General features: G+C 43.9%; 1 protein-coding gene across 1 annotated transcript in view; it reads left to right on the top strand.

The window, feature by feature from the left end:
- The first annotated feature begins 366 nt into the window (after window positions 1–366).
- Window positions 367–16,394, top strand: part of OSBPL7 (oxysterol binding protein like 7) — a 46,453-nt gene continuing 30,425 nt past the window's right edge. Inside the window, exons 1-2 of the mRNA XM_066627947.1 lie at window positions 367–444; window positions 16,302–16,369. The gene's annotated coding sequence lies outside the window, so the exon portion shown is untranslated. The remainder of the gene's footprint in view (window positions 445–16,301; window positions 16,370–16,394) is intronic.

Below are 16,394 nucleotides of genomic sequence, written 5' to 3'. Positions count from 1 at the left end.
CTGTCCTAGGCCCTGCCTGGTCCTCTGATGGTAATGACATGTGGTCACCCTGCCTGGGATTGACAGGCAACTGACACACAGGTAACATATGCTACCAAAGCTGTGGACCTGCTTTATTCATTCATTTGACTCAGCAGTGGTACTGAAAGCATGGACTCTGGCTCTGGTTGAGAGATATGAAAAGGCAACTTCTGCCTCCCTGGGTGCAGGGGAGTCGCCTGGAGCAGTCCTCCAAGATGCAGGGTGGCAGAGGCGAGTCAGGCATGGCAAGCTCTGCAAGGCTGGATTAAGCACAGAGAGCAGCAGCAGCACAGGCTTTTGATTCAGCTTGGCAGCAGCTTCCTAGTTCCGGTTTGCAGCAGCAGTAACAGCCTTTGCTGCTGCTGGTGCAGGAATTGCAAAGGAGAGAGAGAGAGAGAGAGGAACTATGACAGCTGCGTGTAGGTAGGAGGGGAAGGGATTTTTCCTGTGCATGCTGCTCTCCTTTGCTCTGTGCATTTGGGAGGGCTGCTTCTGTGCATCCCCTCCTAGGAAAGGGGGCTGCTTTGGACTTTGCCCCATGAAATTGACCAGTGGGGAATGTAAGGAGAATCTGGGTTGTTTTCTGTTTTGCAAAAGGGCAGATGTTGCATACTGACAAAAGACATGGATGAGATCCAGGGGGTAGTAAAAGGGACTTCCCCCCTCCCCCCATCAATATTCACAGGTATCTATGGGGAACTCCATGGCAAAGAAACTGATTGGGGAATTGGGCCCCCAATGCAAATAAGTAGATGGGGATCAGGGAGGGTTTTGTTGTTGTTGTTGTTGTTTTTTGGACATGAGCTGTAATAGGCTGATGGGGGAATTCTGGAATGCATACCCCATGGGGTGGAGGGGTGGGGTCCGTTGATTTCTGGCAGAGAGAATGAGAGAAGATATTTGGGGTATTCTAGCCCTTGGCAAGGACAGGTGGGGATGCAATGCTTAGAAGACTGGCAGCAGATATTCCCATGGGGGAAAGTTTGCCTCTGTTCAAACACATGGGTGTGTGTGGGGGGGGGGGGAGAAATGTAAGGGGAATTTTGACTTCTGGGAGAGTTAAAGGAAGTGGTTGGATTGTGAGTTTTGATCTCCACTGTATGTCTGATAAAATGTCCAGAATGGAATTTAGACCTCTGGCCTAGAGAGATGGAGAGTTTTTGAAGGGATTTTGCCTCTTCAGAGATACAGGTGACTTTGAAGTTTGGTCTGGAGATGGCTTGGTTAAGTATGTTGTGCTGTTGCACAGAAACAGAATCTGAGGGTTTGGAGATGATTTACTGAGGGGAGTGATTGGTGGGCTGGTCAGGTGAATTTTTTTTGAAATTGGAACATTTATTGGCATTAAAAACAGGTGCATTTTGCCCCACAGCATGCATAGATCATTTGGCATGTGGAGGCAGGAAGAGGACCCTTGATTCAAAGCAGGGGAAGGAAATGGGGCCCCTTTAAGGAAAACTTGACAGCTTCATAAAGGAGAACTATAGGGGCAAGTAAGAGGCATCATCCAAACAAAACAAATTCCCATTAAAGCAGTGTTTTGGCAAATTTACCCATGGATTACTGAACGGCTGGTTCACCCATGTATTTGTACACCTAATCATAGTGTGGTTGGGAGTAGGTTCTCACATACATGTTCATCACTTGGTGCATGCAACATCTGCTTGCATACAGAATGCAGGTTGCTTGCATGTATGAACAGATCTAATGCCACAGACGGAACTTCCAGATCACTTTCAGCACAATGCTTTTTACTGAAGGCTATTCATGTATTTAGTTACCAATCATCAAATCCACAGAAAAGTAGTATAAAGCAGTGGTTTTCACACTTTTAGCACTGGGACCCACTTTTTAGAATGAGAATCTGTCAGGACCCACTGAAAGTTATGTCATGACTGGAAGTGACATCATCAAGCAGGAAAATGTTTCACAAGGTTGAAAGGGAAAAAGAGTCCAATCTCTCCAGAGTGCATGGAGGTTGCTTAAAACAACAGTAAGAGAGGCCCAGCGGAAGTATATACCACAAAGGAAGAAGGGCTCGACTAAGTCTAGGAGGGTGCCGGCATGGCTAACCAGCCAAGTTAGAGAGGCCATAAAGGGCAAGGAAGCTTCCTTCCGTAAATGGAAGTCTTGCCCTAATGAGGAGAATAAAAAGGAACATAAACTGTGGCAAAAGAAATGTAAGAAGGTGATATGGGAGGCCAAGAGGGACTATGGGGAACACATGGCCAGCAGCATTAAGGTGAATAATAAAAGCTTCTTCAAATATTTTAGAAGCAAGAAACCGGCCAGAGAAGCGGTTGGCCCTCTGGATGGTGAGGGAGGGAAAGGGAGATAAAAGGAGACTTAGAGATGGCAGAGAAATTAAATGAGTTATTTGCATCTGTCTTCAGAAGACCTCGGGCAGATACCGCTGCCCCTCCTGATAACGGCCCCTCCTGACCAAGGAATTAAGTCAGATAGAGGTTAAAAGTGGTTTCAGACCTCATTGATAAGTTAAAGATCAATAAGTCACCGGGCCCTGATGGCATCCACCCAAGAGTTATTAAGGAATTGAAGAATGAAGTTTGACTAAAATATGCAACTTGTCCCTCAAAACATCCATGGTGCCAGAGGATTGGAGGATAGCAAATGTTACACCGATCTTTAAAAAAGGAAGGAAGGGGGACCCGAGAAACTATAGGCCGGTCAGCCTAACATCTATACTGGGTAAGATGGTGGAATGCCTCATCAAAGATAGGATCTCAAAACACATAGACGAACAAGCCTTACTGAGGGAGAATCAGCATGGCTTCTGTAAGGGTAAGTCTTGCCTCATGAACCTTATAGAATTCTTTGAAAAGGTCAACAGGCATGTGGACAACCCATGGACATTATATATCTGGAATTTCAGAAGGCATTTGACACGGTCCCTCACCAAAGGCTGCTGAAAAATCTCCACAGTCAGGGAATTAGAGGGCAGGTCCTCTCCTGGATTGAGACCTGGTTGAAGTCCAAAAAACAGAGAGTGGGTGTCAATGGGCAATTTTCACCATGAAGAGATGTGAAAAGCGGTGTGCCCCAAGGATCTGTCCTGGGACCGGTGCTTTTCAACCTCTTCATAAATGACCTGGAGACAGGGTTGAGCAGTGAGGTGGCTAAGTTTGCAGACAACACCAAACATTTCCAAGTGGTGAAAACCAGAAGTGATTATGAAGAGCTCCAGAAGGATCTCTCCAGACTGGCATAATGGGCAGCAAAATGGCAGATGCGTTTCAATGTAAGTAAGTGTAAAGTCATGCACATTGGGGCAAAAATCAAAACTTCACATATAGGCTGATGGATTCTGAGCTGTCTGTGACAGATCAGGAGAGAGATCTTGGGGTGGTGGTGGACAAGTCGATGAAAGTGTCGACCCAATGTGCGGCGGCAGTAAAGAATGCCAATTCTATGCTGGGGATCATTAGAAAAGGTATTGAGAACAAAACAGCTAATATTATAATGCCGTTGTACAAATCTATGGTAAGGCCACACCTGGAGTATTGCGTCCAGTTCTGGTCGCCACATCTCAAAAAGGACATAGTGGAAATGGAAAAGGTGCAAAAGAGAGTGACTAAGGTGATTACTGGGCTGGGACACCTTCCTTATGAGGAAAGGCTATGAGGCATTTGGGCCTCTTCAGCCTAGAAAAGAGGCGCCTGAGGGGGGACGTGATTGAGACATACAAAATTATGCATGGGAAGGATAAAGTGGATAGAGAGATGCTCTTTAAACTCTCACATAACACCAGAAGCAGGGGACATCCACTGAAATTGAGTGTTGGGAGAGTTAGGACAGACAAAAGAAAATATTTCTTTACTCAGAGTGTGGTTGGTCTGTGGAACTCCTTGCCACAGGATGTGGTGATGTCATCTGGCCTGGATGCCTTTAAAAGGGGATTGGATAATTTTCTGGAGGAAAAATCCATTATGGGTTACAAGCCATGATGCATATGTGCAATCTCCTGATTTTAGAAATGGGCTATGTATCAGAATGCCAGATGCAAGGGAGGGCACCAGGATGCAGGTCTCTTGTTATCTGGTGTGCTCCCTGGGGCATTTGGTGGGCCGCTGTGAGATACAGAAAGCTGGACTAGATGGGCCTATGGCCTGATCCAGTGGGGCTGTTCTTATGTTCTTAATCCTAGGCTGCAATCCTACCCACACTTACCCAGAAGTAAGTCCCATTGACTAACATTGTTAAAAGAATATACATAGTAGCTTGTTAAAAGTACAGGTCTGTAGCATTTCCCCAAATGCACTCATATACCATGGTTGGATCAAGTCTAATATAGTAAAAATAAAATATTGAAATGGATGGGGACCCACCTGAAATTGACTTGCGACCCATCTGTTGGGTCCCGAACCACAATTTGAGAAACACTGGTATAGAGAAATCAAGTGAGGTACATGGATGTGTGAACCAGCCCTTGATGGCCTGAAACTAAATGTGTGAACTGGCTCTGTGGAAAAAGCCTTGTGTTTGAGTTGACATAGTGATATGAAAGTTTGATTTGTGGTGTTGGATTTGTCATCGCCCAGTTGCATATGCAAGTCATCAGTTGATCTTGTAGCTATCAAGTGATGAATGTGTATGCCTGAACTAGCTCTTAGTTCTACCTGCTGCCTGACACAGGTTATTTTATATAATGTATCTCCAGATGGGTGCCGTTTCAACTTTTGGAAGAAGATTCCTTGACTCCCTTGACATTCCATTGCTGAAATGGTTTTTACAGTTCAGTCATTCTTCCTAATATTTATTTTATTTTTTCACATTTTATACAGCCTTTCCACTAAGGAGCTCAGGGTGGTGTACAGTACATAGTTTAATCATAATGATCTTCTTGTTTAAACTTATTATGTATTGTCCTATTACTGGTATCCCTTTCCTCATTCTGAGATCTTTATAAATACTTGCAAACCATCATCACTGCTATAATAACAAATAAAACAACCTTCAAGGACCTGTTTTTCTAGGCTAAGTAAACCTGGTTTTTTCATACAATTTGCTTCTTAGATCCCATCTTTTCCTTGTAACTCTCCTCTGGATCCCTTCCAGTGTTACCAATGTCTATGGCACTCAGAACAAAATGTGCTGTAATTCTTGCCAGTTAGGATAGCAATTCTGTTAACTTTCCAAGACTTGAAAACTGTGCTTCTGGTGATTCAATCTAAAATATCACTGGCCCTGTTTGTGACATAAAATCAGTCCAGAGACTGATGACTTCAGGGCTTCTGGGTCCTTCCTTGCTATCCAGAAGCGAAATGGGGTGTTTTCTGGGATTAAGCCATCTCCGCCCAATGTTGCATATATGCAACAGGGACGAAATGTGTACATCTGTACATCAGGCAGAAATGGGTTCAGTTGGATGTGTGCCTGCAGGTCTGGAACAGGAAACTAAGGGCCCAATCCTATCCAATTTTCCAGCACCGGTGCAGACACAATGCAACCCCAAGGTAAGGGAACACATGTTCCCATACCTTAAGGAGACTCTGTGACTGTTGCCCCACCACAAGATGCAGTGCATGCTCCATTGGCACAGTTTCACTGACACTAGATTGGGCCATAACTTGAGTAACAGCAAAGGCTCTGCAAGCAAAATTAGACCTGTTTTGTTTCTTCCACCACCATTTCTACCACTGATTGTCTCCAGAATCTTCAGAAAGTTACTTATTTATATTTAGCTATGGCAGAGTTAACGTGCAACATAATTGAACTGTCCAGAAAGCAGCCTTTGAGAGAAATGCAAAAGGTTATCCAGAATATCATAATTGCAGTTGTTATTTTTGCTACGCTGCAGATCTCGACATTGGAAAAATAGGGGTGTCACCCCATTATCCTTTAATAACCTCCCATCTCTTTCAGTTCCTCTCTCAGTTTCATATCTGTACCACCTGCTTGCTCAAGCTCTGTAATGCTGTCTTAATTAACTACCTGAATTCCTGAGATGCTGCAGTATTTCAAAATTGTCACAGCCTCTCTCTTTATGTAGAACCAGATCTTTAGTGGAGGACAAATGCACCACTGGCTATGTGCTTTACTAGCAAAAAATGGAACCTCCATAGTCCGAAGCAGGCAAAATATCTGATTATAGTGTAGGGGACAATCAACAGGGTGTGGTGACCGCCATAATTTCTGTGAGTTTCCAGAGACTGAATGAGCCTTTGGGCTGGTCTACCAAAGGAATTTTTAGAATCTGTCTCTCATTATTTGCTTATTTCAGGGATTTACAGCCTGCTTTTAAATTTTAAATACAGTGTCCCAAGCAGCGCACAATAAATATTTAAAAGCCAAAGCACATTTTAAAATACCACAATGAATATCAAATCAAAGCAGCAGTCAAAACACATCAATCAAAAACCAATCAAAACAGCTGGTGTTAAAAGTTCTCACGTGATGAAAATAGCACTCCTGTTCATTGGAAGCTTGGACAAATAAAACAGTTTTAACTTGGCGCTTAAAACATCACATGAAAGGTTTCAGGTGGAGCTCACTGGAGAACATGTTTCATAATCAAGTTGCCACCACCAGAAAGGCCCTTCTCCAAGGACACCTAGAAAAGGCCCTCTGACACAAAGCGACTTTATTTAATATTATTAACGTTAATGTAGCACTTTCTGTGCCAACACTTCATTTGTACAGTCTTCATGTTGTCCTTACATCAGCCCGGTAAGGTGATTAATGTGTTAATGCAATATATTAACATATTGCAGCTAGGGAGCTGAGGCTGAGAGAGAGTGACTTGTCTAAGGCTACCTAGAGAAAATTTATGGCAGGGGTGAAATCACACTTATGACTTCCTGATTCACAATTCAGTCATTGAGCTGTATTTGCAGCAAAAACTCAGGGCTAAGCTGAATTTCCTCTCTGGGTGAAACTGAGGCATTTGCACCCTGTCTTTCTAGAATCAATCGTACTCAAGATGGTTTTTGTTCTTTGTAGCAATGCAAGGCTACTTCCCTCCTTGCTGTGTTCTTTGTAGGATGCAAAGGGTGCAGCCTCTCTGTGGCTTTAGTCCCTGGCCAAGGTGTTTGCTGTCCTTCACACCTGCAGCCCCAGGGCAGATTCAGATGAAAGTAATCAGTCCTTCAAATATCCTGGGCTGAAGTCATGGAAGATTGGGAAGTTTTTAAAAAGCAACATGCCACTTGGCGTGTTGACGCACAACTGTGAGCACCGTTTCAGAACGAAAAGTCACCGTGTAATAAAGCCGAGTCCTATTTTTAACACTGGAGGCAGGTGACTTGATGCAGTGTCGACAGATGGCAGGCAGCTTGGCAGCTTTGAAAGCAGCCATCCTCTGAACAGGGGTTTCACAGCCCAGGTGTTCAGTTCCGTTTTCCAAACAACTTCCTGTTCCGTGCAGGTTCTAAACACGTTAGAGTAGCCGCTCGTAGTCAGAGACCTTCTGCTTTTTTTAAAAAAAAAGTGGCTTTAGTGAAAAAAGAGACAGCACAATTTAGCTGGAGGTTTTCTTGCACAAGTCCCATTTACCTGGGTGGGTGTGCAAAAGAGCCACAACTGCGTTGGGTGCAGTTCCCATTCATTTCACTGGGGCTTGTGGAGTCCTTTCTGCTGGATTGTGCTGTCCATTTGCAGCCTTCATAGGGGTAGAAAATATGGTGGCTACGCCTGGCAAAAATTGAATTTCCTCTCAGTGCATTTGCTGTCATTTCCATCTATTTCCCCCACTGTGAATCCAGCAATCTCTATAAGTAATAAATCTTCTTAATTATTACAAATTTAATCACAAATTTTGTGTGTGTGTAGGGGACTGGGGGGGGGGGGTTGGATGTGGTCCACGATGATACAAATTTTAGCCTTAGTGGTCTGCGGGCTCCTAAAGGGTGAGAACCACTGTGCTAAAGCAAGGCCTTGGGTAGTTCAGTGGAAGTATCCTGAGGAACAATGAGAACAACTTGAGCACTAGACAGTTTCTGGTGGCACGGGGGAATGGTGTGTTAGGCACTTCTGTAAGGCTCCTTCCTTCCTAAGTGGGCCTTATTCCTGTACTGTGTGCCATCAGGGAAGCCATGTTTTCCTCCTGACTTTGTTTCTTACTGTGCAAGCAGCCGTACGCTTTGTGCTGGACGTTCATGTAGCTTTGAGACTGAGCACTAGACCAAGATTTTCTTGTGTCTAAGGCCACATGCCAAATGCTGCCCCTGCTTACCTGGTGAGGTCCCAGCCACTCTTCCTTCCACTATCTGGATTGGGCACGTAACAGGGTGACAGAATGAAAGAGAAAGTGTAAAGGAGATGAGAGTGGTGGACTAGAACACCAGTTTCCTCATTTCCTCTTCCTCTCCATCCCCCTCTTTCATTTCCAACCCAGGGAGTGGAAGGAGAAATGGGAGCAATGAAGGTGGGTGGAAAGATGAAGATGGAGGCCACTTGCCAACTGCTGCCTGAGGGCCCAATCCTATCCAACTTTTCAAGCACTGGTGCAGCCGCAATGCAGCCCCAAGGTAAGGGAACAAATGTTCCCATACCTTGAGGAGGCCTCTGTGACTGCCTCCCCACCACAGGACGCAGTGCACCCCCCACTGGTACGGCTGCACCGGCACTGGAAAAATGGGTAGGATTGGGCTGTGAGGCAGCTGTCTCAGTTGGCCTAATGGATGGCCAGCGCTGCTTGCACCTGCTTTGCATGCAGAAGGTCCTGTGATCAATCCTTGTCATCTCCAAGGAGGGATGGGACAGACCCTTTCCTGAAGGGAGGGGGAATTTGGCACAAGCTGGTCCGACAGGATCCACCCCCTTCTTTTCCCTCCCTGCCCTGTTCCTCCTATCGCCTGCCCCCCCATGCAAGTTTACCTGTGCTATTTATTGCCTGTAGCCAGCTGCAGCAATGAGCCTCTGATACTGCTACTGTTTGTGGTGGTGGTCCCAGAATGGCCACCAGCACTGTGTGCACCGCCATCATACGATAATACAGCAGCATAATACGATTTTCAGCAGCATAAATACCATTTACAACTACTGTTCTGCTGTTGTAAAGCCCAATTAGGATTAGGCTTTTAATCAGTTGTGGGAGACTGATGAATTGAAAGAAAAACACAACAGCACCCTCTATTTAGCCTAAAGATCTGGGATCAATTCTCATTCTGTTCTCAAAAAGGCAGAGTAAAAAATATTCATTCAACATCATATCACTAAACATTTTCGTTCAAAGTATTTTAAAAAATCTGCTACATCAGGTTTGCAAACTATTGCCCGATTGTAGATAGGCAAATTTGAGACCTGCAGTCTGTCTGCACTTACCTGGGAATAAGCTGTATGTAAAACAGAACTTATTTTCTGGTGAAAACATGCACAGGATTCAGTGGTAAAGTTGTAAATGTGGAAATGCAGGAGCTCATCATGACACCCCCATATAGCCACACCTCACATTTACCACCAAAAAAAAAGAAAAAGACCAACTTTAAATTTCTTCATTAGATTTCTGTTTCTGCCACTTTCAATTTCTCCCTCTGCCGCTTATTCCTACTCTGAAAATCTATTAGACTTCATTCAAAGTTCTAGTAACAGTTCATTTCATCCCACACTCCTTGACTGGGTCGCAATAGTTTAAAACAGATGTATGAACACGGAAAACCGAATTGAAAAATATCTCAAGAGAAATATAAATGGTATATTTATATCCCAGTTCTAACTCCCTGCGCAATGATGCAGCAGATCAGATCTGGGAAGGGGTGTGCACCTCCTAAGCGTGATCCACCCTCTGCCCCGCCACTTCCCTGTTCCGACCAACCCCTGCCCCCCCATTCCACCCCCAATGTGGGCGTATCTGCTCTGGCGGGTCTCCGCTGTTCTGCTGGCATGTGCAGGAAGGCTCCAACCTTCCTGCTGGTGCTCTGGTAGTGGGTGCTGCCAGAGTGCTGGCAGAGGAAGAGTGCTGCCCAGCTCCAGCAGAACACACATTCCACCTGCGGTGCAGCCCATTGGGATTGGGCTGTTGGAGCATTAGCCTAGGCATATTTACTCAGAAGTCACTCTCACTTGCTTTCAATAAGTGTTCAATTAGAAGCTACTCCCATGTAAATTTGCATAGGATTGTGGCCTTAATGTGACACGAGCTACATACTGTCTCTGTGGCAGCCCTTGGGTAAGTTGCTGTTCTCGATATTAACACAAGCCCTTAGGCGAATTTCTCAATTTCTCAGTGCTCCGGCTGATGACATCATCACTCCTGCCCAGAAGGTCCCAGAAGGAGACCAGAAGGAGAAGGTCCCAGATGAAATACTGTGATGCTGTTTTAGATGGACTCTCCTGAAAAATTCCCCCCCCCTTTGGAATAAGAGCGCACAGGAGGTAACAGAACACCCTGAACAAATACCAAGTGAATTATCATCTGCCTAATGTGCCAGAAGACTGTTGATTTGCTTTACGTGGTTCTACTTGGATCTACTCCTATTTCAATTTGTAACTTAATGCCATTGGACAAGCAGATACAAAGGCATCTGGCAAACTGGAATTAAGAACTGTTCCCCCTTTGGAGATTTTTGGGTGGGGCCTTAAAACATTTTAATTTACAGCACCGTTGGATGACTGACGTGATTCAAGGGCATTTTAAATTAATTTTAAATTTTTAATGGTTGTTTAATTCTTCGGAGCCATTGAGGCATAAGGGCCCCATCCTTGAAGGGGGGTGGTGATGGAAAGACCCATCTCTCTTCCGAAAAATGTTTGGAAAACATTGCAATTCTGCAACGGTTGTTCTGACCAGAGAATTGGGCAGCTCTGTGGAGCAGAATTAAATGTGGAAAAGTGTTGCCACCAAAGTTGTGAGCATGCACTCTCGACGGGAGTGATCCAGAGTGTGCTTCAGAGTGCTTGATTGTGAGGATCTGTACACTCTTTTGATGGCAGCAATGGTGCTTTTCAGAGCATTCCAGAGGGGCAGTTCTGCCTCACCTGCTGCCCCCACACTGCACATCCCTAATTGGGGGCGGGCACATGTTAACTAACTGTGTAATCACCACCCCTGTAAACCTATAGTTTCATGTGAGGTAGGACTGTTTTGTACCAAGAAAATGGAAACATGCTCTTCCAAGCGAGGCGCTTAACATTTCGTCATGCAAACCCCAAAAATGCAAATCGCCAGGAGATGTTTGCAAACTGGCTTTGTTTGCGTCAACTCTGCTCACTTTGTTCAGATCCGGATTGTGGTAGAAGTTTTTTTTTTTTTTGCTTAGTTTAACAGGTTGCAGTGTGGTATAGCGACAGAAGGAAAATGAAAATGGGTGATAGATAGATACTTCATTTACGATCATCCGACCAGCTAATCACAGACAACAAAACAAAATACACAAAATTAAGACCAACACCTCTTTACACATATATAAATTCATAAAATCAGGGATTTACACTCTCAATTTTCTTTCTTACCAACTGTGCAGCATAACAGAAACGGGCTACCCTGAATGATATATCATACATCAGATAGCAGAAAAGCAAGCTGCTCCTCCACCTGCATCCCCATTTCAGTACCGAAAATCAGGGAAATAAATTTAAATCTCAAGTCATCATAATATGGACATTGCAAAACAATGTGGGCAGTTGCCTCCACCACATTATGAGGGCAGGGGCACAGTCTCTCTGAATAGGGATGCCTTGCATAACGTCCCAATAGAACTGCTGATAAAAGTACATTACACCTGGCTTTAGTAAAAGCAATCCTAAATTTAGGAATAATGATATTATAAAAATATCTGGCAGGAGAAAGTACAAGAGGTTGATCCCCAAGAAAAACGTATGCAGAAAGTCTGGCTCTCGCAGATCTCATTTCAAGGTCCACCAACCTCTGACGCAAAATTTATTTTGCAATTCCCAGGCTGATCATCATCAATAAAGACTCTGGGTAGAGATCGCAGAGTTTAAAATGGCCCAAGCACCTTTTTTCCCAGGTGCCTACAAAAGGATCCAAAAAGATCAAATAGGTAAAGTTATCCTGTCTCGAGAGAATCTTCAAAAAAAAAAGTTAGGCATTTAGCCACATCGACATCTCTATACTTGGGGTACCAGATTCCAGCCTAACCACAGTATTCAGCACACATCGGTGAACATACATCAGTTGATGCAAAAATTTGGTCTGGATCACCTCCAGAGACCTGGTATTTAAATATGGGGCGATCTCAGAACCATAAAGCAATTGAACCCTGGTTTTAGCAGTATGCAGCCTTAAAGCCGCAGGGTGAAATTTGGCGCCTTTAGATGAATAAAAACGGTAAATGACACTAGATGTTTTCTGTGCTGATTGACCGACATAGTTTTTATGGGCCAAATGGCCTCCTTGATAGTGAAAAATCACCCCCAGGTATTTTATTACTTTAACCTGCTCAATGGGTTTCCCATTTAGGAGCCATTGAAAGGCCTAATAACGTCTAGCAAAAACCAGCACCTTTGTTTTATCAGAATTAATAGTTAATTTCTCCTGTGAACTGACCAGGGCTAGATGGCTAAGAGCCCTCCTCATGCCGACCTGTGTTCTTGATAATATGAGCACATCATCGGCATATGCCAGAACAGGGACATGACGATCAGCAAGCTTTGGAGGATGTAGGGCCAGATCATCAAAAGAAGTAATCAATGAATTTATATAAAAATTAAATAAAAGGGGGGCAAGAACACAACCCTGTCTGACCCCTTTATTAACCAAAATTGGATTCGTTAAATGACCATTAGATGAACACCTAATCTTTATGCCAGAATTGCTGTACAAGCTAACCATAAGCAGCAATAATTGACGATCAATGGACGAAGCTGCAAACTTATCCCATGGCCTAGATCTAGGGATTAGGTCAAAAGCAGCCTTGAAATCAACAAAGGCTGCAAAAAGTCTAGAACCCCTAGTGGCCAGATGTTTTTCAACAAGAAATTACAGCACCAAAGTCTGATCAAGGTGTGATCTTCCAGGGCAAAAGACTGCCTGAATATCGGCTATAATGTCTTGAGATTCCATCCAGGCCAATAGCTTATCTCTCAGATGTAAAGCGTAGAGTTTGCTAATAACATTAAGCAGGCTAATAGGCCTGTAATTTGAGGGAATTTCATGACCTCCTTTTTTATAAACGGGAACTATAATCGCCCAGCCCCAATCAGAAGGCATATTAGCTGTTTCATCAATATACGAAAATAGGGCAGCCAAAGTTGGAGCCCACCAATCCTGATGTTCTTTAAGCAAATCACTTCTAATGAAATCTTCCCCTGGAGCTTTTCCACTTTTAACTTTCCTAATAAGAGAGACAACCTCCTCACTGGTTACAGGTTCCCAGGATGGGAGATCTTCAGCTAAGAATTTTGATCTTAAATCTGGACAAGGGGGTTCCTCTGATGCATAAATCCCCTGAAAATGTTCCACCCATTCTGATGCTGTAATATGATTTGAGGCTCCCGAGGGAAACACTTTCAATAGTGGATGCCAGAAAAGAGATGTATTTTTCTGATTAGACACACTAATTAAATCTTCCCAATTTCTCTTTATAAAGAATTCCTTCTTAAATTTAATAATTTCCTTGAATTGTTTTTTTAAGTTTTTTAGGTGCACATAATGAGCCTCCAATTGAGATTCTCTCGCCATAATCAAAGCAGCAGTAACCTGCTTCTTCAGGATCTTACATTCAGAATCGTACCAGTCATAAGATCTACTCAGACTAATATTGTTGCGCGTATAACTACTTAAAAAAGGTCTTAAGGCAGCAACAACATTTTTATAATGTAATAAAGGATCACCCTCCTTAGCTATAATCGCATCCCTGAAGCCCATTAACGGCTCACAACTCAAAAGCCCCTGAATTTTAGCACTAACATGACTGGTCCATTTCGCACATCTTGTCACAGGACCTAAATGGTCAGTAGGGTGATGAATCTCTCTAGACTTAAACTGCCCAACTGTTGAAATTTGAGCAGTAAAGGGAGATGATCACTCTCTGATCTACTAAGTACCCTAAAATCCAACAAAACCGGTAGCAATGACCTGGAAATAGCCACATAGTCTAGAAGTGAGGGTTCATGACTAAGGTGTGTGGTGGGGAGCAGTGGGAAGTGGGAATGTTGCTGTTAGCAGCGAGGAAATATGAGGTAGCCATTGGGGACACAAAATCACTGCAAGGCACAAGCTGTGCACAGAAACAGGTTTTTTGCACACAAGTCTGCTGTGGGAGGACAGGGAAAGCTGCAGTCAGTTGTGGCCGGGGATTCTGACGTGCACAATCAGAATGCCCTGGAGACTTATTATAGGCTGTTGTGGAATAGGTCCAAATCCAAGTGAAATTCTTTGGAACGTTGGCACTTATTAACAGAGTATTGAAACAGATGGAACAAGTATGAGAGCATCAGCATGGAGTGTTGAATGTAAATCTTAAGCGTGAATTAATGTTAAAGCACAGGCCTTTTTCTCTGAATTTTATCTTTTTTATAATTGTTTGATTTACATCTTGCATTTCAGTGTTCTGTTTCTACAGAATTTATAGTAAGCACAAACTCACTCACTGTAATCAGCGCTCCAGAAATTGACATTTTACCCTATGGATTACCCCCTAGGAACTCCTTTTGAACAACTCAGGCACCAAGATGTGAACGGAGCTCAACAGATGTGCAACATTTTGATGCATTCCTGGTTTTTGACTCAGCTACATCCTATATGTTTTATCAAATGTTCATCTTCAACCTTGAGGGCTTGGCACTTAAGTACAAAACCAAACCAAATCAGGACATTTTCAGAAATCTAGTTTCTGGGTGATGCTGCTCATGTCTACTCAGGAGTACATCCTACTCAGAAATACATCCTACTGAGTCTAATGGGACTTTCCCAGTTAAGTATGTATCCACTTGCAGCCTTAGGTCGTTAACTTCTGAACAACGGCAAAAAGCAGCTTCGCCCATGGTTTCTGATGACCTGCTAATTGATGCTTGGGGAGGTGTTCATCATGGATCTCCACACCTTTATACCTAGGCAATGAGAGCCGGAATGGTGTATTGCGGTGTTTCTCACACATTTAGCACTAGGACCCACTTTTTAGAATAAGAATCTGTCAGGACCCACCAGAAGTGATGTCATCACCAGAAGTGACATTATCAAGCAGGAAAATTTTTAACAATTCAAGGCTGCTATCCTACCCACATTAACCCAGGAGTAAGTTCCATTTATGATCATTGTTAAAAGAAAATACAAGAGTAGCTTGTTAAAAGTACAGGTCTGTAACATTTCCCCAAATGCAGTCACATACCATGGGAGCATCAAGTCTAATACATTAAAAATAAAACATTGACATGAATGGGGACCCACTGGAAATTGGCTTGCGACCCACCTAGTGGGTCCCGACCCACAGTTTGAGACGCATTGGTGTATTGGTTCTGGTGTTGGCTTTAAACCTGGAAGATCCAGGTTCAAATGCCTGCTCAGCCATGGAACTTCCTGGGTGACCTTGGGCCAGTCACTCTCCTAGCCTAATGTACCTCACGGGGTTGTTTGGAAGGACAAAAGGTGGGGGAAGGAACCATGTACTTGATCCTGACCTCCTTGGAGGAAGGGCAGTATAAAAATTAGATAAATAAAAAACAAACAGCCTGGCCGATTCAAATTTCTGTGGGATAACCCATAGGGTTAAATGTGCATTTTGGGGTTGCACGTTGGATTGCACATTCCATAAGAAATGTGTCCAAGATATGGTAGGTACCTGTAAGCGGAAAAGCACAACTGGACTAAGAAGAGGAAAGATGACGCTGAGTAGCTGCCAGCACCTCAAAACAGAAATCTAGACCACACTTTTGTCCTCACTGCTTCTTGCTCCAGCCTGAACAAGACCCTAAGGCTGCAGTGTTGTGCATGGTTTCTGGAGAGTCACTCCTCTTGAACTTGGCAGGGCTTACTGTTGCGCCCACTTGCAGTCGACAAGGACAGAGCAGTTGACAAGGCAGGGAGTGAGTTGATAACAAGTTGACTTGTTTGCTAAGGGAGGATAAATGCAGAAGAGGTGTGGTAGTAGAGCAGTTTATCCAAAGCAGCGGAAGCAGCTGCTACAACTGTAGCGACCAAACAAGTGCTAGTGAAGCAGTTGTGACTAGTCAAAGGGCCAGAGACAGAGATGGGGGACAGACCCACTTCAGAGGGTATCCATCAGCTGGAGGAAGGAGAAACCAGTCAGGAGTACGGTGCTGTAATTATTCTCTTTCAAGTTTTTCTTTCCCTTCTTGTCTTGCTCTGCTCCTTTTGGAAAGCCTATGACCTGATCTGTTTGCCTGCTGAATTCTAAAACCAGGAAAAAGAAATCCGGGACAGACTGTCAGATTGAAAGACGCAAATGAGGACGGACTGCAGACTTAGATGGTATTGCTTTGTTCTCTTTGTGCAA

The sequence above is a fragment of the Tiliqua scincoides genome, chromosome 5, assembly GCF_035046505.1.
Source record: "Tiliqua scincoides isolate rTilSci1 chromosome 5, rTilSci1.hap2, whole genome shotgun sequence".
NCBI lineage: Eukaryota > Metazoa > Chordata > Lepidosauria > Squamata > Scincidae > Tiliqua > Tiliqua scincoides.
Note: the sequence above shows the minus strand (reverse complement) of the source record. Positions and strands in the feature narration are given on the sequence as shown.